Genomic DNA, 27,749 nt, shown 5'->3' with positions numbered 1-27,749 from the left:
ATAGCTTACTTTGGGCAGCAGATTTTGATTCTACCCCCAATGATTCTCTGGAAAGGTCCCAACTGCCTAAACGCACTCACATTTCTAGGCAATCTAAAGATTTTTTTCCAAGACATTTTCAGATTACATTCACTAATTGATTCCTGGCGAGAGCATAACGGCTCTAAACCAGGTTATACTTTTTTCTCTCACCCACATAATTTATACTCTAGGATCGACCTTATATTTGTCACTTCTACATGTGCTTTTGATTTAGCTTACTCACGACATATCATGTGCCCTTGGTCAGATCATGACTTTGTTTTAACAGCCATGGTATCACCCATCCCAAAATATCAAAGACCTACTTGGAGACTCAACAGAACCCTTTTGCTTAATCCAGATATTATTGAGAAAGTTGACACCTGTCTTACCAATTATTTTAATGAAAATGACAGTGAGATTATCAATCCAGGTATGTGTTGGATGGCCCACAAGGTGGTTGTGAGAGGTGAGCTTATTCAACAGGCCTCAAAAATTAAGAGATAAAATTGCTATAGTACAAAATTTAGACTGTACAATTGAAACCTTGATTCTGGTCAATTACTTTTCCCCATCACAATATCTTTACAAATACTCGATCTTAGGCTTCAACTTGATGCCATCCTTAATGCCAACTTGGAAAAGACCATCAGAAGTAACGAAAGCTCTAGCACATGCTCAATTGAACAATCCAAATATATGGCTTGCTAAAAAACTCAGAAATCAGCAAATGATAACTAAAATAATACAAATTAGTGACACCTCAGGTCAAATCACATCCAACCCTGAAAAAATATATATAACTTTCATTGACTACTACTCCCAAGTTATATACAGATAGCCCCCCAAATTTTCCTGAAGACGGTGAAACCTTCCTTGGACAAAATATTTCCCACAAACTCTCTCCCGAGTCTGTCAAGCTACTTCATCTCCCAATATCATATGAGGAAATTCATGATGCCATAAAAAAAATGAAAGAGGGCCAAAGCACCTGGCCCAGATGGTTTTTTAGCCAAATATTATAAAAAATTTGCTTCCCACCTGATACCTCATTTATTAAAATTCCTAAACTATATGATGAAGGGCGGTAAACCTCCAGCTTTTCTGTAAGCATACCTCTAAACAACTGGCCATATTATCACTTGACATGGATAAGGCATTCGATCTCATCAAGTGGCCTTATATGCTGCGAATGCTCCAGAACTTTAACCTCCCTTGTGGTAACCCCGAGCTGCGCTCAGGCTAGCCGCCGCAGAGAATCACATGGCCCCAGGAGGATTTTTTAAAAATAAAATTTGCTGTGTATTCTTAAGATAGCACTTGGCTAGCTAACTATGTTTCCCAAGTTTTGCCGCTCAACACCGATCCCCCTGATCGCTGCTGTAATACGTACCCCCCAGGGACCCCATGATGGCGCAGCCTCCCAATCAGCTCCAGGCTTCGCTATGGGGAGTATCGGGACTGCGCATGATGTCGATGACGTCAAACGTCATGTCCGATCGTCGCCATGGTGACGAGTGAAGCTGAATGGTGAAGCTGCGGCTCTCACGGGATCGCGGAGAGGTAAATATTGCCAGCGGCGATTGGAGGGTTTAGTTAAATGCGGCGGGGCTTGGGGGACATAGTTAACTAGCGAAGTGCTAGTTAAAACATAATAAACACACTTTATATAAAAAAAAATCCTCCCGCGGACGCAGCCTCTGAAACTGTGTACCGCCAGGGAGGTTAATGGGGAGTATTATATTTCCTCCCATCTGACAACCATAAATTGTCATCAATTCTTTTCAATAACTGATATTTCAATTTAATTTACCATATTTATTTAAACTCAGGACTGCCATCACAGGTAGTTACCCTTCAGTGGTGTAGCTAAGGAGCTGTGGCCCCTGATGCAAGTTTTACATTAGCCCCCCCCCCCCCCCCCCCCCCCCAAGCACTCTAAACCTAACAAATGATACGGCGCACCAAAACCTGATAATGACTACAGTGTCAAGAAGTGCAAGAAGGGGTTGGGGAGCAGCTTGTTAATGATTACCACTATTCAAAGTATCTATAGAAGTGATTATTATGAGCCCAAGGGCCCCCGATGCAGTTGCAACCTCTGCACCCCCTATTGCTACGCCCCTGGACTTGTAGTTCCTTAACAGCTGGAGAGCCAAGTTTGCAGATCACTGCCCTAGGCCTTCAAGAAAAATTATCATGGGCTTCACCCTTTTCCCCTTGTGTTTGTGGCCAGTCACATACCCAGTTCATTATCACCAACCCTCCCCATGCAGAGTAATCACAGTATATATTTGCATGCTTCAGTGCTGCATCTGGGGTCCTCAGCCTCCCGGTAGCCACTCTATGCAGCATATCTGGCTCACAGTCACGTGATATGCATCAGTAGGGGGCGATATGCAGGCATAGAGCTTGCACCTGCCGGGAAGAAAAGTAGAGCTCACTCATCGCTGGAGCTGGTAAATACAGTAGCTATCAAAAGTATGTGAACCCTTTGGAATTATATCGATTTCTGCAAAAATTAGCCATAAAATGTAATCTGATCTTCATCAACCGACAATCACAGTCTGCTTAAACTAATACCACACAAATAATTACGTTTCTATGTTTTTATTGAAGACACCATGTAAACATTAACAGTGCAGATGGAAAAGGTACGTGAACCCTTGGATTTAATAACTGGTTGAACCTCCTTGGGCAGCAACAAACCAAACGTTTCCTGTAGTTGCAGATCAGACATGCACAATGGTCCAAAATAATTTTTGACCATTCCTCTTTACAGACCTGTTTCAGTTTACCAATGCATATAATTCCACAGGGTTCACATACATTTTTAATGTTGCTGTCTATACTGCTCGGCTGCCCTTACTGTACAAACATGGGAAGGAGGAGTAAGCCCCCACAGCCCCTGGCCCCCCTGAGATGGTGGGGTCATGGGGGCTATTAACCACTTAAGCCAATCTGGACAGATACATTTGTCCAAAAATCACCACTCAAAGGAAATCTGGACGAATATATCCGTCCAGCAGTATTGCTGCCCTTGTGCACAAATTAAAGTACAAATGGGAAAAAACACAATACCCCCTAAATAAAAACTGATCGACTCCCCACCCTGCCCATTAACTAAAAAAATAAAAACACATATTTAAAAAAAATTAGTTTAAAAAAAAATACATAAATAGTTACCTTTGGGACTAAACTTTTTAAATATGTATGTTGTGAAGGTATATTACTATACACCTTATTACCTTGAGCCTATATGAGCTTGTAATTAGTGATGGATGCAAAACTGAACCGTGTAATTTGGTCCCCGCAATGGCTTAGTTTCAATTCTGGCGACAAAGCCACTCGCCGGCGACTGCGCCTGCATGGCCCTGGCTACGCGCATCCTCAATCATGATCCTACCTCCGTGAGTGTATTGCGCATGCGCAGTAAGAGAAAATATCGTACTGTGCAGGACGCTCCCGGGGGATGAACCCATTCTAGTTTTCAGAATGGTGACATTAAAGAGACTCTGTAACAATTTTTTCAGCCTTACTTCTTCTATCCTATGAGTTCCTATGCCTGTTCTAATGTGCTGGGGCTTACTGCAGCTCTTCCTAATTACACTGTCTCTGTAATAAATCAATGTATCTTTCCTCTGTCCTGTTTGTCGGGCTAAGGCTTTGATTGTGTGGAATGTGCAGGGCTGCTTGTGATTGGTAGAAGCGATACACACCCTCTGCAGGCCCCCTGCATACTCACACACTATGCTTAGCTGAGCCTATTAGACGCTGGTTAGTTTGTTTGTAAACACTGCCTAAAACTGTTAATTACAAGCCAGGATTGCAGCAGGGAGTGGCAGAAACAGCACAGAGGGGCACAGGAGAAAATAAGGAATCGAATGGTATGCTTTTTAGTGTAAGAATATTAGAGTACAGATTCTCTTTAATGACATGTATCAAATGTTCTGTCACTCCAGGGCCTTTGATAAGAAAGAATTACATTGTTACATTTGGTGAAAAAAAAGGGCCTTTAGCTCTACTAGTTTTTTACAGTCTGTCATGTGTCCACAAGCCTAACTAATTATGTATATAGGTTATGATTTTAGCCCTGTCAGGAGAGGGAATAGAATTTGGGGTGTTGAGATGAGGCCTATGTAATTTAATTCTTTTTTGTGTGCCAAACTGAAAAAAAAACTGTAAAAAAAATACAGTTTTCAAAGTTATGGTACAATTTTAGCAAAACTGCATAAGTACAAATGATACGAAATATGTATTTCTCAGTAGGCCTGGGTCTCTATTTTTCAGAATGGCTTTTCTTGACTGTTCAGACAATCCATGGGCTTTGCTAAGAAAGAATGACTATTACTTTTGGTGCAAAAAAATGGCATTGAAAAATCAATTGGTGCTGCTCATGGCTAACAGTGTATTGCGTAGCCAAAAAATGATTGTGTACATAGGGTATCATTTTAACCGTGACTAGAGAGAGAATAAAATTTGGTTTGTTTGAGAGCTGAAGCCTAAGACATTCCAATTTTTTGTGTACCAAACTGAAAAAAACTATAAAAAATACAAGTTTTCAAAGTTATAGTACAATTTTAGCAAAACCGCATAGGTACAAATGGTACAAAATATGTAGATTTGAGTAGGCCTGGGTCTCTAGTTTTCAGAATGTTGACATTTATGGCTTCTCTTGACTGTTCAGACACTCCATTGGTTTTTCTAAGAAAGAATGACTGTATATTTTTTGGTGCAAAAAGTGGTCATGAAAAATCAACTGGGGCTGCTTATGGTTAAGTGTGTATTGTGTGGCCAAAAAAAATTACTTTAAAGCCTCCGTTTTTTAAATATGTATGCCATGAGGGTGTATTACTCTTATTTTTTCTAATAAGGACTTGTAATCATTGGTAGTGTGCAATGAGACAATGAAAACCACAACATAGAAAAAATACACCTTTATTTCCAAATAATATATTGTCACTATACTTTGTACTAGGGACATGTGATGATCCGCTCAGCTGGCTGCACTGGCAGACAGCTGTTTGACCATTCCTCTAGTCTGTGGGCTGCAGGTCTCTGGAAAAGAGACCTGTTTTTCCATTGCAAGTTTCTGGTCTGTTCTGCTGCTGAGGAATTTGCAGACATTCGTTATGCAAATCCCCTACCTGCCTCCTTTGATGACTGGCACTATAAGAGCTCTCTGCTCCCAGAATGCTTTGCTGGTCATTCCTTCAGGATTTGTAGTAAACACTCCTTGAGTGTCAGCCATGCTACTTCTTGTTAAAGTTATCTTAGAGTAATTCTTTGGACTGCACTAGGCAGTTTCCCTAGTGCAGTTAGGATTGCATATCTGTTTGTTTGTCTGTTGCGATTGTCCTGTCCCAGCGGTGGTCAACAGGAAATCGTTCTGTTTGTCTGGGGTGCTAACCGGCACTGCGGTAGTTACTGGTAGCCCCTTCTGATCTGTCTTGTCTGGATCGCAGTAGCCTCTAGCGGTAGTGGCTGTGGATCCTTCTGATCTAGTTTCTGGAATGTAACCTAGAGCTGCGGTCGCTTCTAGCTACCTCGTCTAATCTGTCTTGCCTGGATCGCTATAGCCTCTAGCGTTAGTGGCTATGGATCCTTCTGATCTAGTTTCTGGAGTGTAAGCTGGAGCTGCGGTTGCTTCATCTGATCTCATCTTGTTTAGATCGCACTAGCCGCTAGCGTTAGCGGCTGTGGATTTTTCTGATCTGTGTTCCTGCTTGGATCATACTTGCTCTGGCGGAAAAGCGGTGGATCCTTTCTGCCTAGTTCCTGTTTCTCGCTTGTCTGTCTTGTCTGATACGGGCGCTTGCTGTAGGCTCGGTGAGGTAACCGTTAAGCAAGCGTTCACGTTCTTTGTTTCGTGTTTGTCTGTTGGTGGTAAGTTAGACGTGCTTGTCTCTGTTGTGCTTAACACGCGGAGACCGTGCCATAAACGCGTTCGCTGTTGCGAACGAGTGCGGTGTTCGCGTTTAGTTAGCGTTTGTTATTTTCTTTATCATTCTCATTGTATTATTTGCTGTGCCTTTGCTCCTCTTGTATTCTGTTCTAGTCTGTCTTGTGTCACTTCTGGCGATCGCCTTTCTCGCGATCACGTTCCTACTTTTGTTTCTGCTGATGTGTGTTCACCGTCGCAGGGTCGCGACTAGATTGGTGAACACACATTCGTCCTGTCCCTGTGCTCTTTCTCTTTATGGGCTGTTCAGCCCCGCATTGTCTTGATCTGTACAATCCCCATCTGGCATCTGTGGCCGTGCAGCGATTGTACTCGTCTGCACTCCACAGCGCCATCTGCCGGTGGGAATTGCCCTCTGCCCAGTGCGCATCTCGTGCGCTGACCACGAAAACGATTCCGCAAACGTTACAGGACATAATTCAAACCTTTTGATAACCAGGAAAAATAGGCAGACAACATCTGTGGGTTTTATGTATGGTAGAATTGTTTATTTTAAAACTATAGGGGATGGAATTGGAGAAATTGTGTATTCTTTCTTTTTTTTCTTTTTTTTTCTCTTTAAAATGCATAGAAAGTAAAGTAATTACTGAAAACAAATATCACCGCCCAAAAGCCTAATCTGTAGGGGGGGAAAAAACAAGGTATAGGTCATTTTGTTGTGATAATTATTGAAAAAGTTATTTGCAAATGAAAGGGAAGAGCATTGACAGGTGAAAATTGCTCTGGTCCATTAGGGTAAAAACCCTTGGGGGTGAAATGGTTAATGTACAATAGAACTGTTTACATTAAAGCTATAATGTATGAAAGTGGATAAATTGTGTATTTTTTTTTCACTTTTTTCTTTATTTTCCTTTTAAAATGCATAGAAAATAAGGTGATTACTAAAAACAAGTATTAGCCACGAAAAGCCTAATTTGTCCTGAAAAAAAAAAATTATATATATATATATATATATATATATATATATATATATATATATATATATATATATATATATATATATATATATATATAGTTGTGATAATTACTGATAAAGTTATTGCCAACGTAATTAGAGCTGAGCTGGACTGTGAAAATGACCAGGGTTGGGAAGTGGTTAAGTGAGCAACTGTTGTTTCCCATGATGCACCACTCCTGAATATGCAAATTATCTCTTTTTGCCTCTAAAGCCAAACTTACACCCAGAGCTGCTGGTGTATAGCAAGCCTGTAGATTATACATATTACAGAGCCACATCAACCCAACACGCAGACAGCCTGTTTCAGGCATTTTGGTCCTCATCAGTGTATGGCAGGGATTGATATGGCTTTATGCAATATCCTTTAGATTGTAAGCTCGCAAGGGCAGGTCTTTCTCACCGTTTTTGTATCCTGGAAATCATTATACATTTTACATGTTACTTTGTCACTGTCATTACCAATTCTGTATTTTGTATCGTTTTGTATTTTGTCATTAATTATTTTGTATAGTGGTGTACTGTACACCATTGTCTGTATTATTATGTACCCCTTGTTCGTTTGTTACTTTGGTACAGCGCCATTGAATATGTTGGCGCTTTATAAATCAATAATAGAGATGGCCCGAACCTCTGATTTTTGGTTCGCGAACCGCAAATGCGAACTTCCGCAAAAGTTTGTGAACATGCGAACTTCCACGAACCGCAATAGACTTCAATGGGGAAGCAAACTTTGAAAACTAGAAACATTTGTGCTGGCCACAAAAGTGATGGAAAAGATGTTTAACATCTGGAGGGGGCATGGCGGAGTGGGATACACGCCAAAACTCCATGGGAAAAATCAGGATTTAACGCACAGCATCGTTTTAAGGGCAGAAATCACATTTTATTGCTAAATTGGATGCCTAAAGTTCTTTCATGTGTATACATTAATCAGGGAGTGTAATTAGTGTACTGCTTCACACCGACAGACTAAACTCACTGTGTACCGCACCGCAAACAGCTGTTTGTGTAGTGATGGCCGTGCTGGACTGGTGCACACCATGGCCAGAGTGCAAGCGATAGTGGTTTTCAAGCCCATATGGTCTGGCTGAGGTAGCTCAATGACAGAACAACAGTAACTGAGTGTCCAGCTGATCGAATTTGGTCTGTCCACAATGAAGCAACGACCTTTTTATCCATTTTGTTGGGTCAGGTGTGCCCCCCAACACACTCATATAGCCGGCGGCCAATGCTTCATTGTGATACGCAAACCCTTCACCACGACAAGGTAACGTTCATGAAGGGGAATTGACACATGTACATGCCTTTTGTTTTGTTGTTGCAGCTGCAGTGCAGCCAGAAAAATTAGGCAGGCATGCACCAGAAAAATTATTGTAGCGGCCACTGCTAGCAGTGGCCTTAAAGATTCAGGAATCTGCCTGGAGTCCTGGTGGACCCTGTTGGTGGTGGCAGTCAAGCGGCCTGCAGGCAGAGATGCTGTGTGAGGACCGACTTAGTCTTGGGGCAGGCAGCCAGTCACACGGCGTGCAGGCAGAGATGCTGTGTGTGGGGACTGACTTAGTCTTCGGGCGGGCAGTAACCCTCCGGGATCCATGCCTCATTCATTTTGATAAAGGTGAGGTACTAAACACTTTTGTGACCTAGGCGACTTCTTTTCTCAGTGACAATGCCTCCAGCTGCGCTGAAGGACCTGTCTGACAGGACGCTTGAGGCAGGGCAAGACAGAAGTTGGATGCTACAGGACGCTTGAGGCAGGGCAAGACAGAAGTTGGATGGCAAATTGTGACAGCTCTGGCCACAGGTCAAACCTGCGCACGCAGTAGTCCAGGGGTTCATCGCTGCTCACAGTATCTACATCCACACTTAAGGCCAGATAGCCGGCTACCTGCCGGTCGAGGCGTTGGTGGAGGGTGGATCCGGAAGCGCTAAGCGCTAAGTTGGACTAAAGAATGTCTGCATGTCCGACATCACCATGAGATCGCTAGAGCGTCCTGTCCTTGTCTTCGTAGACATCGGAGAAGGTTTACTGGCAGTGGTACTTTTATTCCGTTGTGCTGTGACATCACCCTTAAACGCACTGTAAAGCATAGTTGCCAGCTTGTTCTGCATGTGCAGCATCCTTTCTGCCTTCAGGTGAGTTGGTAACATGTCCGCCACTTTGTGCCTATACCAAGGGTCTAGTAGCATGGCCACCCAGTACAGCTCATTCCCCTTGAGGTTTTTTTATACGGGTGTCCCTCAACAGGCTGGACAGCATGAAAGACGCCATTTGCACAAAGTTGGATCCAGACATACTTTCCAACTCCTCTTGCTCTACCTCAGTGATGTCAGGTAAGTTCTCCTCCCCCCCCAGCCACGAACAATACCACGGGAGCGTTGAGCAGCTGCGGTTGTTCTTTTGCTGCCTGCTCCTCCTCAAAAAAAAAAAAAAAACACCTTTCTCATCATTTGACTCCTCTTTCCCACACGACTCTTCCTCCTCCCTCAGTACTGCCGCAAGTGTTGAAACATCTGGTTCTGATGAGAATTTATCCCACAACACTTCCTCCTGTAACTGTTCCTGTTCACGGTCATCCACAGCTTGATCCGCCACTCTACGCACGGCACACTCCAGGAAGAAGGCATATGGGATCAAGTCACTGATGGCGCCTTCACTGCGACTCACCATGTTTGTCACCTCCTCAAACGGCCGCATGAGCCTGCAGGCATTTCACATTAGTGTCCAGTACTTCGGCCAGAACATCCCCATCTCCCCAAAATGTGTCCTTTGACTGTGGTTGTGTAGATACTGTGTGACGGTTTTCTCCTGTTGTAGCAGGCGGTCGAACATCAGGAGGGTCGAATTCCAGTGAGTCGGGCTATCGCAAATCAAGCGCCTCACCGGCAAGATGTTTCTCCGCTGAATATCGGCCAAGCGTGCCATGGCCGTGTAAGACCACCTGAAATGCCCACACAACTTCCTGGCCTGCTTTAGGACATCCTGTAAGCCTGGGTGCTTAGACACAAGTCTCTGGATTACGAGATTGAGCACATGTGCCATGCAGGGTACATGTGTCAACTTTCCCAAATTCAAAGTCGAAACGAGATTGCTGCTGTTGTCGCACACAGCGTTGCCGATCTCCAGTGGGTGCAGGGTCCGCCACTGATCCACCTGTTTGTTCAGAGGAGCCAGGAGAGCTGCTCCAGTGTGACTCTGAGGCAATACATGTCTAAGATGGCGTGACACCGTCGTACCTGGCATGCAGCATAGGCCCTGGGAAGCGTGCTGTGTAGCTGGAGAGGAGATCGCAGCACCAGTAGAGTTGTGCTGCCACTCAGCCAAGGAGGAGGACGACGACAGCGATGAGGATGTAGGAGGAGAAGGAGAGGAGGTGGCAGCAGGCCTGCCTGCAAGCCGTGGAGGTGTCACAAGTTGGTCCGCTGCACAGCCACGTACTCCCTGCTTGCCATTGGTCACCAGGTTGAACCAATGGGCTGTGTAAGTAATGTACCTGCCCTGACCATGCTTGGCAGACCAGGCATCTGTGGTCAGATGGACCCTTGACCCAACGCTGTGTGCCAGAGATGACACCACTTGCCTTTCTACTTCCCGGTACAGTTTGGGTATCGCCTTTTTTTGAGAAATAATTGCGGCCTGGTATCTTCCACTGCGGTGTCCCAATAGCCACAAATTTTCGGAAGGCCTCAGAGTCTACCAGCTGGTATGGTAACAGCTGGCGGGATAACAGTTCTGCCAAGCCAGCTGTCAGATGCCGGGCAAGGGGGTGACTGGCAGACATTGGCTTCTTCCGCTCAAAGACTTCCCTCATGGACACCTGGCTGCTGCTGTGGGCAGAGGAGCAGGAGCCGCTCAAGGTGAGAGGCGGACTGGAGGAGGTTGGCTGTGATTGTGAAGGTGCAAGGGAGACAGCGGCTGAAGATGATGCACCTGAAGGAGGAAGAGGAGAAGGAGAGTGGCTTTGCTTTTGTGTGCTGCTTTTGCTCAGATGGTCTTCCCATTGCAGTTTGTGCCTTTTCTGCATGTGCCTTCGTAAGGCAGTTGTCCCTACATGGGTGTTGGCCTTTCCACGGCTCAATTTTTGGTGGCAGAGAGTACAGATGGCATTGCTCTGATCTTTTGCATACACAATAAAAAAAATTCCACACCGCTGAGCCACCCTGGGGTGTGGGCACTATGGTGGCATCAGCAGCTGACGTTGAAGGGCATGTTGGCTGGCTATCCATAGGTGGCGATACATGGCGGCGGACACTGCCACCAGCTGTTTCTGACGACGAGCTCCCCCTGCTTCTTTCAGCAACTTGTCTCCTCCTCCTCCTCTCTGACTCCCCCTCTTAACTGTCCCCTGTTCATCTCCTCTATTGGGAACCCACGTGGCATCTGTATCATCATAATCATCCTCCCCAGCTTCGCTTGTATCAAACACCTCCAAAACTGCACCAACAGCAGGTACTTCATCATCCTCCTCCTCACACGTTACGTCCATAGTCTCGCCTAACTCAGACATATGAGGTGGTGTAACTTGCTTAGCGCCTTCATCTTGTTGTAACAATAATGGCTGTGAATCAGTGATTTCCCCACCAAATAATTCCTGCGAAGTGTCAAATGTAGCGGATGTGGTATTTGGAGTAGCGCTGGTAGCTGCGGAAGATGAGGTGTTCTGTGTTAAATAGTCAAGCATGTCCTGAACATCTTGGGAGTTGATGGGACGTGACTTCTTCTGAGCACTGTACTTTGGTCTAGGGCCGCACAAAATCACGTTAGCACGACCTCGAACAGACCTGCCGGGTGGCCTGCCTCTGAGTCTCCCTCTGCCTGTTGTTTTGTCCATATTGGGGGGGGGATGAAGTGAAAAGGTATGCACTAACTTGACTAATACAATGTGCAGTCACACATGTGCAGTGAAAGGTATACAGTTACTGGTATTACAATACAATGTGCAGCTGTCACACAGGTGCAGTTAACAGGTATGTACGGACTGGTATACTAAACAGCGTGTGGTCACACAGGTGCAGTGAACAGGTATGCAAGGATTGATATTACAAATGTGCAGCTGTCACACACAGGTACTGTGAACAGGTGCAGTGACTGGTGGTATATTACACTGCTTGCGATCACGTAGGTGCACTAAACAGGTTACAGGTATGCACTGCAGTGATTGGTATTACAAATGTGCAGCTGTCTCACACACACACACACACACACACACACCGGTACCGTGAACAGGTGCAATGACTGGTGGTATTAAAAAATGTGTGTGCTTACGTAGGTAGGTAGATGCACTGAACAGTGAACAGGTGTAATGATTGGTATTACAAATGTGCGGCTGTCACACACAGGTACCGTGAACAGGTGCAGTGACTGGTGGTATATTACACTGCTTGCGGTCACGTAGGTGCGCTGAACAGGTTACAGGTATGCACTGCAGTGATTGGTATTACAAATGTACAGCTATCACACACACACACACACACACAGGTACCGTGAACAGGTGCAATGACTGGTGGTATTAACAATGCGTGTGCTCACGTAGGTAGGTGCACTGAACAGTGAACAGGTGCCGTGATTGGGATTACAAATGTGAAGCTGCCTGTCACACACACAGGTAGTCACTGAATGTGCTGGGCCTGGCAGTGGCACAGTAGGAATTACCACCAAGGGGCCAAAGGCCAGCTGTGACTGACTGACAGAGCTGTATATAATGCAAGTGTGCCACAAAAAAAAAAAAATCACAAGAACAAGATTAGCTCTCAAAAGAGCTGTTGAGGGATGCTTTTTCTAGCAATAAGAATCAGCAAGGAGCAAGCTAACAAGCCTACAAGAGCCTAACTAAGCTTTCCCTATAGCTCTCTCTGCAGCAGCTCTCCCTTCTCTAATTACTGCAGGCACACGAGTGAGTCCAATGCCTGACGCTGCCTGCCTTTTATAAGGGGGGGGGGGGCTCCAGGAGGAAGTGTAGCCTGATTGTCTACAATGTGCCTGCTGACTGTGATGTAGGGAGTCAAAGTTGACCCTAATGATGTAGTATAGGGGCGGACCGAACTTCCAAAAAGTTTGTGGTTCTCCGCGATCATGAACCACGGAAGTTCACCGGTTTCCGTTCTCCGGTGAACCTTAGGGCCATCTCTAATCAATAATACTTGGGCTTGGACCAGGACAACAGAATACACAACAAAAGCAATACTCAGAGTAATGTGCCTTCTTAACACAGAATCTGTTTGAGTGAGATGAGCGAGTCATGTCAGATAGTATGTTGTGCTAGTCATAGTCGGCTATCTCTCTGTTTGCTACTGAGTGAGCACTATATTTTTGTTTTTATGGTTATAGGATTAAGGTTATATTTTATAGTTATAGGATTAATGGTGCGTTATATCTTGGTATAGATATTTTACAATAAAGGTTTGAAAAGTCATGTAAAGCCACTAGTTAATTAGTGAATTGATACCATTGTCTGATGTCCTTGCATATTGCAAGTTAACAGTGCGCCAAGGCCTGTGTAGGTGCCTTTCAGTCCTCTACAAAATTCTGGTGGTTCTGGTTCATCTTAAATTAACTGGGTATTCTGGAAATCTCCTATTTCCCTAATCATACACACAAAACCACATAAATCTGCATTCCAATGATGAAGGGAAGGCCAGTTTAACTTGAAACGCCTACTGTCTGCAATTTGGATTAGTATAGCTCTGTAAAATTAACCAGATATAGGCACATTGTAAACAAGTTTGGGTTTTCAGAGACAGGAATGAGTTTCATATCCACTCACTGAGCAGAAGTGATGCATAATGGGACCTTCTCCTTGTTCATATAAATATGAATATTAGCATAACCCTTGTTTTAAAAAGACACATTTATATTTAGCATACTTTTTTTTTTTAGTAATCCTAGTTTTTATGGTTAACCAGGACTACCAGAGTAGTTGTAAGGAAACGCGGAAATGCCGCCGTCTCTCAAGGTGAGGCGGCTGTTTCCGCGTCCAGCATGGTGTCACAACGCGGAAAAAACGCTGCATGCCGCATAGGCAGTGCGGCGGAATCCGCATCAGAGGCGGCCCCCGCACTAGATACATTGCATGACAGTACTGGTGTGGCTGGGACTGATAGTCCACCAAGATTCAGACTTACACGCGCGCGAGCAGAGAGGCAGAGTTTAAATAGCAGTTAGAAGGGTGTCGGCTGACCAACTGGGTCAGCTGACAAATTCCACTGCTCTCATTGGACCAGCAATTAGGGAGGTCCTGGAAAGGTCCTAGAGTATATATACTGCTGGTTGTTCACTTGCTCTTTGTCTGGCGTGCGATCACATATGTGGGAGCACCCAGATCCGTAGTCAGATCCTTAAGTGTGCCGGGACCAGCTGGAGCTGTAATCCTACACTTAGCTAGATTATTGATAGCTAAAGTACTAGTTTGATTGTGATTTTCTGTTATGACTTTTTGCCTGCCTCGACTATCCTCCTGAACTCTGACCTTGTACCTCGATATTTCTGATACTCTGTTGCCGAACCTCGGCTCGTTCCTAGACTCTGTTTCTGCCTCCTGATTTTGTACCCCGATATATCTGATACCCCGTTGCCGAACCCTGCCTGTACTTTGACTCCGCCTTTGCCTACTGTATTTGTACTTTATCTGTCCGTGTGTGTACGACCTGGCTTGTCTGACCTCGAGAACCGACCTCACGATTGGAGGCGGTTCCCAGTCCTGTTAGTGACACTTCTTCCTGAGTGTCACTCTCGGACTTTCCTTCCTACTGTCAGTCTGACTCCTCCCATCTTGGAGAGCTCAGGTCTGTGGAAGGAATCCGTGCAGTTCTCCTTGCTGCACTGAGGCCTAGGCCTCCTAGTGTTACTGTTACACCAAAACACTACACTCTACTCAGGCGAACAGAGGTTAGTTTGTATATCGGATTATCGGTGAGACTGCAGATCACTTATAATCTGGTATATATCTGTATTTCCGGCGATACTGCAGATCACCGGTAATCAGATACTCTCTGCGCCCACCGATCGTTACAGAACGCCAGACCACAAAAACGATGGAATCACGCACTGATCCTCTGACTGTGCTTGCCACTTCGGTGGATAACATTCATCAAGCACTGGGCCAGCACAAAGCCTTAATTGATGCCTTATCAGGCTCTGTGAAAACCCTACAGACGTCAGTTGATTCAGTGCGATCCCCTCCTAGTGATGACATACGTATGCCTGTACCCGATAAGTTTTCCGGCCACAAATCTGACTTCCGGAATTTCAGGAGTAGAGTGTTGTCATATTTCGAGTTGAGACCCCGATCCTCGGGGACTGAGGCCCAACGGGTCATCTTCATTAAAACCCTGCTGACTGGCGACTCCCAGTCCTGGGCATATAACCTGCCTTCTACCGATACAGCTCTAACCTCGGTAGAGGAATTCTTTAAGGCTATGGCCGTAATTTACGACGACCCTGACCTTGCTGCATCCTCTGAGCGGAAGCTCAAACTTTTGCGGCAAGGCAGAGGTTCGGTTGAGGATTATGCGGCAGAATTCCGCAGGTGGTCAGTCACTACTAGATTTGACAACTTTGCCTTAATGGATTACTTCTTGTCTGGGTTGTCAGAGGAGGTCTCCGACTTAATGTTAACCGTGCCTGAGCCCAAGACGGTTGATGAAGCCATATCATCGGCCATTCGAGTGGATCGCAGGTTGCGCCACCAGAGGCAGGCTAGGGGCAGTCACCGTGTCAGGGTGACATCGTACGCGGCACCATCCGCTACACCCCTAGTGACACCTTCTCCGCCTGTCTCACCCTCCCCGGCCTTGCCACCGCCCGAACCAATGCAGATTGGTCGGTCAAGGCTGACCCAGGTGGAACGAAGGCGGAGAATGACAGAACAGCTGTGCCTGTATTGTGCAGCAGCAGGGCATAGAGTGCGAAACTGCCCTAACAAGTCGGGAAACGAGTTTGCCTAGGAGTAGTGGGGGGTGACACCCTGGGCACGCAAATTGCACCCCTTAAATAGAAAAAATTACTTCTCCCTTGTACGGTTACATGGGAGGATAAATCTGTATCCACTGAAGCCTTTATTGATTCTGGCTCAGCGGCTAATTTTATGAACTTCGAATTTGCTCAGGAGTTGGGCCTCCCACTCACTCCTGTGAGACCCCCCATTCAGGTTACGGCAGTGGACGATTCCCCTCTGCAACGGAATCGTGCCCTGTCACAGACTCCGATGGTGAGACTTACCATAGGGGTTCTGCATGGGGAAGAATTACAATTTTTTGTGCTGCACATGTCAACCTCCACTATTATCTTAGGCATGCCGTGGTTGCAAGTCCATTCACCGCACATCGACTGGGCCACGGGTCAGTTAACCTCCTGGTCTCCCCATTGTTTTCATCAGTGTTTGGGGAAGCTAACATTGGGGCAAACCAGAATTCAGGTGGAAGGGGTACCAGACCAGTATGCTGAATATTCTGATGTTTTCTGCCCTAAAGCTGCCGATAAATTGCCTCCACATCGCCCTTTCGACTGTCCCATTGATCTCCGTTCTGGTTGTGTACCTCCCCGGGGTCGTTTGTACAATTTGTCGGGGCCCGAAAAATTGGCGATGCAGGAGTACATTAGGGAGAATCTGGCCAAAGGCTTTATTCGGCCGTCCCGCTCGCCTGCTGGGGCAGGCTTCTTCTTTGTAAAAAAGAAAGACGGAGGTCTGCGGCCTTGCATTGACTACCGCGGTCTCAACAAGATTACAGTAAAAAATCGCTATCCGCTACCCTTGATAGACGATCTTTTTACACAAATCACTGGCGCCCAGATCTTTTCTAAGCTGGATTTGCGAGGTGCGTACAACCTGGTACGCATAAGAAAGGGCGATGAATGGAAGACGGCCTTTAATACACCAGACGGGCATTATGAGTACCTGGTAATGCCCTTCGGGTTATGTAATGCCCCGGCCGTCTTCCAGGAACTCATCAACGAGGTCTTCAGAGAGGTGTTGGGAAGATTTGTTCTAGTTTATCTAGACGATATTCTTATCTTCTCCAACAGTCTCTCTGAACATAGGACCCATGTGAGGTTCGTTTTGAACAGACTAAGGCAGAATCTATTGTATGCTAAGTTAGAAAAATGTATCTTCGAGGTAACATCTGTCGCTTTCCTGGAGTACATAATCTCTACTACTGGCCTGTCCATGGATCCGGCCAAGGTCTCCGCTGTGTTAGAATGGCCTCAGCCGGTAGGCTTGAAATCGCTTCAGCGGTTTCTTGGCTTTGCCAACTATTATAGGAGGTTCATAAAGGGGTACTCTACGGTGATTTCTCCACTTACCAGTCTCACCAAGAAGGGTGCAGATACCACTCACTGGTCTCCCGAGGCGTTACAGGCTTTTGCCACCCTGAAGGGCTTATTTTGTTCTGCACCCATCCTCAGGCATGTGGATACGTCTTTCCCTTTTATTGTTGAGGTGGATGCCTCAGAGGTCGGGGTGGGGGCTGTGCTGTCTCAGCGATCTGGCTTGCAGGGTAGATTGCACCCGTGTGCCTACTTCTCCCGTAGATTCTCCCCTGCGGAAAGGAACTACGATATTGGCAACAGAGAGCTCTTAGCCATTAAGTTAGCCTTCGATGAATGGCGACACTGGTTAGAGGGAGCGGAGCATACGGTCACGGTTTACACTGACCATAAAAATCTAGAATACATCGAGGGAGCTAAGAGGTTGAGCCCTCGCCAGGCTCGTTGGTCATTATTTTTTTCTCGATTCTCTTTCATTATTACGTATACACCGGGTAGCAAGAACACTAAGGCGGATGCCTTGTCCAGGTGCTTTGAGTCAGAGACAGCACAGCCCTCCATTCCAGAGACTATTGTTCCCCAGAGGTTGGTACTGGCCGCAACAGAGACTTGGGAGGATTGGAAGGGGACTTTAATTCCCTTCCAACAAGACATCCCAGAAGGAAAACCCGCAGGGGTGCTGTTCATTCCGCTACCGTTCCGTCTCCAGGTTCTAGAGATGTTCCATACGCATAAAAATGCTGGGCATCCTGGAGCATCTAGAACACAGGATCTGGTAGCTAGATGTGCTTGGTGGCATTCCTTGGCAGCTGATTGCAAGGAATTCGTGAGGGAATGTGCGGTTTGTGCTAAGAGTAAACCCTCCCGGCTGGCACCTGTGGGTACCTTGCAGCCTTTACCCACCCCGAGTGAGCCATGGACCCATTTGTCCATGGATTTTGTAGGTGAACTTCCCAAGTCAGAAGGCATGTCGGTCATTTGGGTGGTAGTCGACCGCTTCCGTAAAATGGCCCATTTCGTGCCCTTGAAAGGACTCCCCTCGGCCCAGGAATTGGCTGACCTGTTTATCACACATGTGTTCCGGCTGCACGGCATTCCGGAAAACATAGTGTCGGATCGGGGAGTCCAGTTCATTTCTAAATTCTGGAGGGCATTCTGCCAACAAATAAGCATGAAGTTGTCATTTTCATCGGGCTACCACCCACAGACCAATGGGCAAACGGAGAGAATCAACCAGTCTTTGGAGCAATTCTTGAGGTGCTATGTTGCAGAAACACAGAACGACTGGGTCAAATTTCTGCCTTTCGCGGAGTTCGCACAAAACAATTTAAAAAGCTCCTCCACCGGATTCTCTCCATTCCAGGTGGTGTCTGGAAGATTGCCCAAGTTCTCACCATTGCCAGTGGCCTCCTCTCCGTTTCCAGCTTTGGAAGCCTGGCAGAGATCTTTTAAAGATATTTGGCGCACGGTGAGAGATAATTTACGAAAAGCTTTTGTTAATCAAAAGGGTCAAGCTGATAAGAGACGTTCAGTAGAGTGGAGCTTCCAACCTGGAGACTTGGTTTGGGTGTCTACACGTCATTTGGCTCTGAAACAACCTGCTGACAAACTTGGTCCCAGGTTCGTGGGCCCATTCCCTGTGACTAGGAAGATCAACGATGTCACATATACCGTTGATCTTCCCACCAGCATGCGGGGAGTGAGGTCTTTCCATGTATCACTTCTCAAACCCGCAGTCCAGCTGGGTCCCACTCCTCCTCCTCCTGTCTTAGTCAATGCCCAACCCGAGTATGAGGTGGAAAAAATCATAGATTCACGTACTGTACAGAACTCGGTGCAGTATCTCGTACATTGGAAGGGGTACGGCATTGAGGAGAGGCAATGGGTACCTGGGAACCGCATGCATGCGGATGAGTTAGTGAGGGAATTTCATACGGTACATCCAGAAAAGCCTGGAAGGAGTTGTCCGGAGTCCACTCCTCGGGGGAGGGGGGGTACTGTAAGGAAACGCGGAAATGCCGCCGTCTCTCAAGGTGAGGCGGCTGTTTCCGCGTCCAGCATGGCGTCACAACGCGGAAAAAACGCTGCATGCCGCATAGGCAGTGCGGCGGAATCCGCATCAGAGGCGGCCCCCGCACTAGATACATTGCATGACAGTACTGGTGTGGCTGGGACTGATAGTCCACCAAGATTCAGACTTACACGCGCGCGAGCAGAGAGGCAGAGTTTAAATAGCAGTTAGAAGGGTGTCGGCTGACCAGCTGGGTCAGCTGACAAATTCCACTGCTCTCATTGGACCAGCAATTAGGGAGGTCCTGGAAAGGTCCTAGAGTATATATACTGCTGGTTGTTCACTTGCTCTTTGTCTGGCGTGCGATCACATATGTGGGAGCACCCAGATCCGTAGTCAGATCCTTAAGTGTGCCGGGACCAGCTGGAGCTGTAATCCTACACTTAGCTAGATTATTGATAGCTAAAGTACTAGTTTGATTGTGATTTTCTGTTATGACTTTTTGCCTGCCTCGACTATCCTCCTGAACTCTGACCTTGTACCTCGATATTTCTGATACTCTGTTGCCGAACCTCGGCTCGTTCCTAGACTCTGTTTCTGCCTCCTGATTTTGTACCCCGATATATCTGATACCCCGTTGCCGAACCCTGCCTGTACTTTGACTCCGCCTTTGCCTACTGTATTTGTACTTTATCTGTCCATGTGTGTACGACCTGGCTTGTCTGACCTCGAGAACCGACCTCACGATTGGAGGCGGTTCCCAGTCCTGTTAGTGACACTTCTTCCTGAGTGTCACTCTCGGACTTTCCTTCCTACTGTCAGTCTGACTCCTCCCGTCTTGGAGAGCTCAGGTCTGTGGAAGGAATCCGTGCAGTTCTCCTTGCTGCACTGAGGCCTAGGCCTCCTAGTGTTACTGTTACACCAAAACACTACACTCTACTCAGGCGAACAGAGGTTAGTTTGTATATCGGATTATCGGTGAGACTGCAGATCACTTATAATCTGGTATATATCTGTATTTCCGGCGATACTGCAGATCACCGGTAATCAGATACTCTCTGCGCCCACCGATCGTTACAGTAGTACTATGTTATCCATATTCTATCTGTTATCCATTTCATTATCAGCAGTCAACTGACTGGTAAGCAAGCAAGCTAAAACAGGGGTTACAATTAATCCCCACAGTGTAAAGAACTGAAAGGATTCCTTTTTTCTCAGCAATAGCGTTCTATTTTCAGTCGCTATCTATGTTAGTCATGTAAAGTAAAACTAAAAAATGACAATGAAGGTTAGGAACACAAAACACGTTTGTAACACGTTTCTTTTTTTTTTTTTTTAACAGGGTTACTTTGCAACGGAAATGTGTGTATTATATGAGGTAAGCAAATAAAAGGCTGTACAGCTATCACTTTCATGAAGCTAGTGGTTATAACACTAATTACTGGATGTGCTTGTTACCTGCAGGAAGCTAGTGTTGCATCCTGCCTTTCTGGGCTTGAGATCACAGTGCAGAACCACCTTCCTGGCTGAGTGCTGCTAGCAGGGGAGAGAGTGTGAGATCTCAGATGAGAACTGAGATTATCCATCAGACTGTGACCTGCTCTGTCCTTTTCTTGCAGCCTGATTGATGACTTAGGTTTAATTCAGAGGTGGGTATTGATCTGCATGCTGCCTGGTCAGTGTGTGTGACAAAAACAGGCTCCACCATATAGCTCCAGTGGAGACTCTTTTCCGGGTCTCAATACCATCAACCAGCTTTATCGACTCTTTTATTGACAATACCGTAACCTAATGAGGAGTAGAAGAACACACTTCATTAAGTCCATACTAGTGACATTCTGTATGAACAAGAGGAGATTGTCATATAATACTGCGTATAGTGTAGGTTGTACGAGAAGCAGCTAATCACCTCGGACATACAGTGTCTCACTTTGCTTTTGTTTAGTGGCTCTCTAATCACATGTGTCATTCCCTAAACATCTTTCCTTTTCTAGTTAGTGGTAAAGGCCTTAACTGTTTATTTTACACACTGTATACTCACTGAAATGTCACAAAAACTTATAATATTGTTTCAGAATAGTTTTATAGCTATACAATGCTAGAGCACTTTGCAGGCATTGGATGACCATTCCCCAAACTTACTGACTTGAACATGGCAACCTGCTAGCCATTGTCCAGTTGCCATCATTATTAGTACCTAGGAAAATGTTTGCACCAGGGCTGTGGAGTCGGTCCAAAAATCCACCGACTCCGACTCCTCAGTTTAGGATTCCACCGACTCCGATTCCGACTCCACGACTCCGACTCCTCTAATTTGCATATTACAATTTTGTTGATTAAAAGTATGTAACATGAAATTCGTCTCTTAACTGCCAACGCTTAGGAATTTTACAAGACAACTGAAGTGAGAAGGATATGTAGACTACTATATTTATTCCCTTTAGACTAAAACTAGTCCTTGGTAAGAGTACTTGTAAAAGGTACAAACCGGAACAAAGAACATCTATCAGGCCCTAGGCAATGTAAGTGTGGGTACATGTAAGAATGATGTGCAGGTACTCTGCAGGGGAATGAGGAGATTGTAAACAGACAACACCTCTGTGTTCAATGTGCACAGCATTCTCAGTGGATTCCCTGTAGCTCTGTGGGGAGTGCATATGTAGAGTATAGTACTACTGTGTAACAAAGTAAACCTGAGACAGATGAAATTAAAGTTTTATACATACCTGGGGCTTCCTCCAGCTGCCTTCAGGATAATCAGTCCCTCGTTGTCCTCCTCCACCACCTGGATCTTCTGCTATGAGTCCAGGTACTTGAGCCAGTCAGGCGTAGTGCGCATGCACACACTCCGCCGCCAGGAGCATACTACACCTGTGCAGCACTATTGCGCAGGTGCAGAATGCTCCTGGCTGTGGGAGCGGCATGCGGCCGGACAGCGCTGACTGGCTGAATTACCAGGACTCATAGCAGAAGATCCGGGTGGTGGAGGACAGCGAGGCACTGATTAGCCTGAAGGGGGCTGGAGGAAGCCCCAGGTATGTATAAAACTTTACTTTTCATCCGTCTCAGTTACCCTTTAATTTGTAGTCACCAAACCAAATTTTAATAACACATCAAATTATTTGATTTCATCAGCAAAGGGAGTGCATACATTTGCATAAATCAGCATCAATGCAGAATTATTTCCATCTCATTGACCATCTCTATTAGTGACACAGCTACACATCAGGCTTTATTCTTACAGCATAGATGTTATTTAGTATATATAAGAGATTCCTGTGTACACATCATATATACAGTCACAATCAGATATGTATATCTGACCTTAAAAATACGGGGACTGCTTTATTGAAGCAGCACAAGTAACTAATTTTGATTGGTTTGTTTTATTTTTGTGGACTAAGCATAGCTATTACTGTATATATACATTATTTTTAATGACTATTATCTGAGAAATAGAACATTTTATCATATTTTCTATTTTAATTACAGTTACAAATTCATTAGGAGTCGGAGTCGGTGCATTTTTTCCCGACTCCGACTCCAGGCACCCAAAATTGCCCGACTCCACGACTCCGACTCCACAGCCCTGGTTTGCACACATGCTGGATAAATGGGAACTGGGTTAAATGGGAATAAATACATGCTGGATAAATGGGAACTAGGTTTTCCAAAAGATTACATATTTACTAATATCTGCCACTATTTTTTCTGTGAGTAAGAATACTTGTACTTAAACAATGGCGCTACCAATGCATTATGTGGTAAAATCAGTAAGGCATATTATTTGCCAGCTAGTGCCTACCATGGATGTCCACCTGCCGTTTTTCTTCCTGGCTGCACTTTTTCTCAGCAGAGGCGAACATTATGTAGGTCTGTATGAACATAGCATGGCCAGTAATGAACATAGTATGAAGAGATAGATGTGCCATGCACACACCTCTGCTTTGTCTGAGTGTTGTTATTCTGTCTGATGTACATTGGCATGTGATATGTTGTTCTTTGTAGCCAATTAATACATTGGTGCCCATTAGGCACAGCATAGATGGATGGTATGAGTGGGCAGAACAGATAACAGAGGGGCAGTGGGTGGAACATAACAGATGTGACAATTCTGCTCTCTGCCTTACCCTGAATAGAAGGCAAAATTATATTTGACAACACTTTATTTTAGCAAGAGGGCTTTCCAAACTCTTTTAGCCCCTTATACTCCCCTAGCGTTTTTTGGGCCACCATGAGCTGGCTGGGTACGCTCTGTATATTTTCTAGCAAAATACAGCAATCTAATGGTGGCCACTAATGATCCAATCTTTTTCATCCAATCTTACCATTTCTATGTAATATAAGGCAACTGCCTGAAGTATCCATTCAGTATATTCACTCAATTTACCCTTATACTACATAGATTTGGTGAGATTGGATGAAAAAGATTGGATCATTAGTGGCCACCTTAAGGCCTCGTTTCCATCTATGCGCTTCTGTCCGCTTCTGTCCGCTTTTTGGCAACATGTATCAATCTGTAACATTGATACACTGAAAAAAAGCGGATAGAAGCGGACAGATGGAAACAAGGCCTAAGTACCAGCAAGCTGAAAGGGTTGTCACAGATGATCTTAGCCCCTTCCGGACTGTGGTGATTAAAATCTATGCCCAGTGTTGCACCTGTTATTTCTGATTTCTGCCAGGGTGTAGATTGCAATCCTCCCGCTGCGCGCTCCCACTGCTCACTTGCTGCTTTATCCCCCTCAGTATGACGGTAGAGCTCCTTGAGCTGGTCAGGGGCCAATGAAATTGGCTCCTGACCCTGTGATCACTGTGAGCCAATCACATTGAATTCCATTGATGCCAGGGTCAGGAGCCAATGAAATAGGCTCCTAACCTACTCAATGAGCTCTTCCGTTACAGGGACGGCAGTGCAAAAGGGCTACAGCAACAGGACATCAACAGTAACGGCAGGTCAGTGCACCGTGATGTCGGTAAGTGTCATTTTTGTTTTTTTAAAAACCAGCAGTCTCTTCAAGGGGCCAGAGACTGCTGGTGTAGAAGGGGTTAACTATCTCATAGTTGTAAAAGAGAAAATGCACCCAAAAATATTCCAAAATCGATCAAGTAATAAAACAAGCATAATCCTACCTTCTAGAAGATGATTCACCTGTAAGTTCAAAAGCTATTTATTTGGATTCATCACTTTAGGGAGAACACATTTTGCAGCATAAGCTGCTTCACCAAGCAAAATATTGTCCATTTATGTGCCAAGGCAGTGGCACAACAGTAGGCAAGTGGGCAGAACAAATCCAACCCCACTTGGGTTAAAATGTTGCTATCTGCAATTATGGACAAAACCACACCTCCACACCAGGTGGTATAATTATGCTTCAGATGCTAGGCTCCTCTACAGCTCACTGGAGATTTGACTCTTTATGTGTTTATATACCCACGGCTTGTTCCCAATGCCCCAAGAAGTGTGCGGACCAATTGCTTCAACCTTTAGGTATAGTAAGATTTTGCAATAGATTTGTGTCGACAAAAGATTAACAAAAAGAAATTGGTGTGATGGCCCCCTTTCCTGTCTAGATTAATGGTCCTGACCTCACCACTTATAGATTAGCTACTGCAAAATCCATCAGCAATATAGCTGTTTAGTTGAGGACATAGCCCAGTCTGTTTATCAGCTTGTAGTACTATGTATTTTTTTTTTTAATGCATTGGTTATTTTTTTGCACTGTGGCTTTGTGTACATGTTGTCATGGTTCCATATACGTCCACTTCCCCATTGTACAGCACTCACTTCGTGTAGCGGTGTGACAAGGATGACCTGGTGGGTGGAAATTAGTATTCATTAGCACGCTCCCTGGGCTGCTCCTCCCCAGCCCGGGACACACACGAGCAAGTGTCTACGGATTTGAAACGGCTGTTGTGGCGATCCATCTGCGCACGGCGTCCCACCCCACTCCGCACCGCTTTTGAGCTATTTGCAGCAGCACATGAGAAAGTTACTTGTATTTTGATGATGCACTCTGCCTAATGAGTAAACACTTAAAGGAACACTATCTATCTACATTTCACTGGCAACCTCTTTGTTTATTGTTATCAGACTAACCAGCAAGCTCATGGTGAACCAGAACTCATTGGAGTGTGTGAGGGGCTACAATGGTCCTAAAAGCCCCCTTACTAAAATGCTAAGAAAAACAAAAGTTTGTTTTCTTAAAACAGAAAGAATTTGCGATAATTCAGGCTAGAGTGCTCAAGCTCACTCCAACCTGAATTATCACAAATTCTTTCTGTTTTAAGAAAGCAAACTTTTGTTTTACTGTTATCAAAATACTTTCAAACTTTACTGATGCCATAACTGACGGCAGAATGAGCCATGAGGAGAGGGGAAATTCCCCTCATACTTGATCAGTTAATCCTGTGTGTAACTCTGTGGCCTGGTGCACACCAAAAAACGCTAGCAGATCCGCAAAATGCTAGCAGATTTTGAAACGCTTTTTCTTATTTTTCTGTAACGTTTCAGCTAGCATTTTGCGGTTTTGTGAAGCGTTTTTGGTGTAGTAGATTTCATGTATTGTTACAGTAAAGCTGTTACTGAACAGCTACTGTAACAAAAACCGCCTGGCAAACCGCTCTGAAGTGCCGTTTTTCAGAGCGGTTTGCGTTTTTCCTATACTTAAAGCGGAGTATACCCCTGCATTTCAACTTTGCTCTAAAACATTATTTACAGTATATTATATGCAACCAGCATTTTTTTTTTTTTACTAGACCAGCATTGGAAGGGTTACACTGGGCTTTAAAGTATCTTGAGATTTCTGCAGACCCATCCGAACCTGAAAAAGATACATTTTGTTTACATAAATGTATCTTAAAGAGAACCCGAGGTGTGTTTAAAGAATGTTATCTGCATACAGAGGCTGGATCTGCCTATACAGCCAGCCTCTGTTGCTATCCCAAACCCCCCTAAGGTCCCCCTGCACTCTGCAATCCCTCATAAATCACAGCCGTGCTGTGAGGCTGTGTTTACATCTGTAGTGTCAGTCTCAGCTGCTCCCCCGCCTCCTGCATAGCTCCAGTCCCTGCCCCCGTCCCTTCCCTCCAATCAGCAGGGCGGGAAGGGATGCAGGCGGGGACTGGAGTTCTGCAGGCGGCGGGGGAGCAGCAGACTGACACTATAGAGATAAACAGAGCCAGCTCTGACAAGCTGTTTGTCAGCAGCGTGGCTGTGATTTATGAGGGATTGCAGAGTGCAGGGGGACCTTAGGGGGGTTTGGGATAGCAACAGAGGCTGGGCTGTATAGGCAGATCCAGCCTCTGTATGCAGATAATAATCTTCAAACCCACCTCGGGTTCTCTTTAAGTGTTGAATGTGACTCATCTCTCTCACTGAGAAGGAGCTTGGAGGACAGCCAAAGAGCGTGTAACTGTTTATCAATAGATACATAGAATGTAACAATCTGAACTTCTGCATATCTCTCAACGTCTGTGTTTAACCCTTCCAATGCTGGTCTAGTAAAAAAGAAATGCTTTTTGCATATAATATGCTGTAAATAATGTTTTAGAGCAAAGTTGAAATGCAGGGTTATATTCCGCTTTATTAACATTGAGGCAGAAACGCATCCGCAATCCAAAATCTGCAGCAGCCCGGGAGTATGCGTTTCTGCAAAACGTCTCCCGCTCTGGTGTGCACCAGCCCATTGAAATACATTACCCTAGCGGATCCGCACCCGGAAGCGGATCGCAAACCGCAGTTGAACCGCTCTGGTGTGCACTAGGCCTGTGTGTGTGTGAGAGAGAAAGCTCACAGCTTTTGTCACAGCTTTTCATACAGTTTTTGCTTTCTGAGAAAAATACTCTGTAGTCTGATATGCAACACTGGCTGTGCATTGAAGCAGACACCCCTTCTGCAATTGATTTGTCCCAATATAGCTAAATCCTACTCAATAAATTAAACTTTTGCCTCTGATATTTAACATGAAAAGTAGTAAAATGTTTACACAGCTGCTTAGACATTATTTGTACATTGTCATTTTAGAACACTTAGGCATTGATAGTATTCCTTAAGGGCTCTTTCACAGAGCGACGTTAAAGTCGCACGTTACAACAATATGTAACGCACAATAACTTACAGCAATGAAAAATCAATGGACTGTTCACAGTGCAGATGTTGCTTTGGTGTCTAACGCTGCATGTTAAATGAAAGTTCTGCATGCTATGCGTTATACACTTTTTTAGCTGCATTCGACTGTTTGCACATGCTCATGTTTTTTTTGTTTTTTTTAACGCATGCGCCGTTTTCATTTTATCACTGTGCGATGAAGACGGCGCACCAAACGCAGTGCTACATAACATCCAAGTTATAGTCTTTCAATGCGTTACATTAGGGGCACGTTATGCGACCATAACGTTGCATCAAACACACCGTCTTACTGTGTAGACTCTCTACATTTCTCCAAATCCCAATTATGTCGGCCTAGATCACTCTCACCCCAATCACCATATCCTTAATGACTGAATTGGAATTGAGTCAGGCAGTTGGTTCGCA

The 27,749-nt window shown here is 45.2% G+C and overlaps 1 protein-coding gene across 11 annotated transcripts in view; it reads left to right on the top strand.

Annotated features, from left to right (window-relative positions):
- Nucleotides 1–27,749, top strand: part of CALCOCO2 (calcium binding and coiled-coil domain 2) — a 755,339-nt gene that overhangs the window by 16,029 nt on the left and 711,561 nt on the right. For all 11 annotated transcript variants that reach the window (XM_068263852.1, XM_068263854.1, XM_068263855.1 and 8 more), the window contains exon 2: nt 20,556–20,591. The gene's annotated coding sequence lies outside the window, so the exon portion shown is untranslated. The remainder of the gene's footprint in view (nt 1–20,555; nt 20,592–27,749) is intronic.

Source organism: Hyperolius riggenbachi, chromosome 12 (assembly GCF_040937935.1).
Source record: "Hyperolius riggenbachi isolate aHypRig1 chromosome 12, aHypRig1.pri, whole genome shotgun sequence".
Lineage (NCBI taxonomy): Eukaryota > Metazoa > Chordata > Amphibia > Anura > Hyperoliidae > Hyperolius > Hyperolius riggenbachi.
Note: the sequence above shows the minus strand (reverse complement) of the source record. Positions and strands in the feature narration are given on the sequence as shown.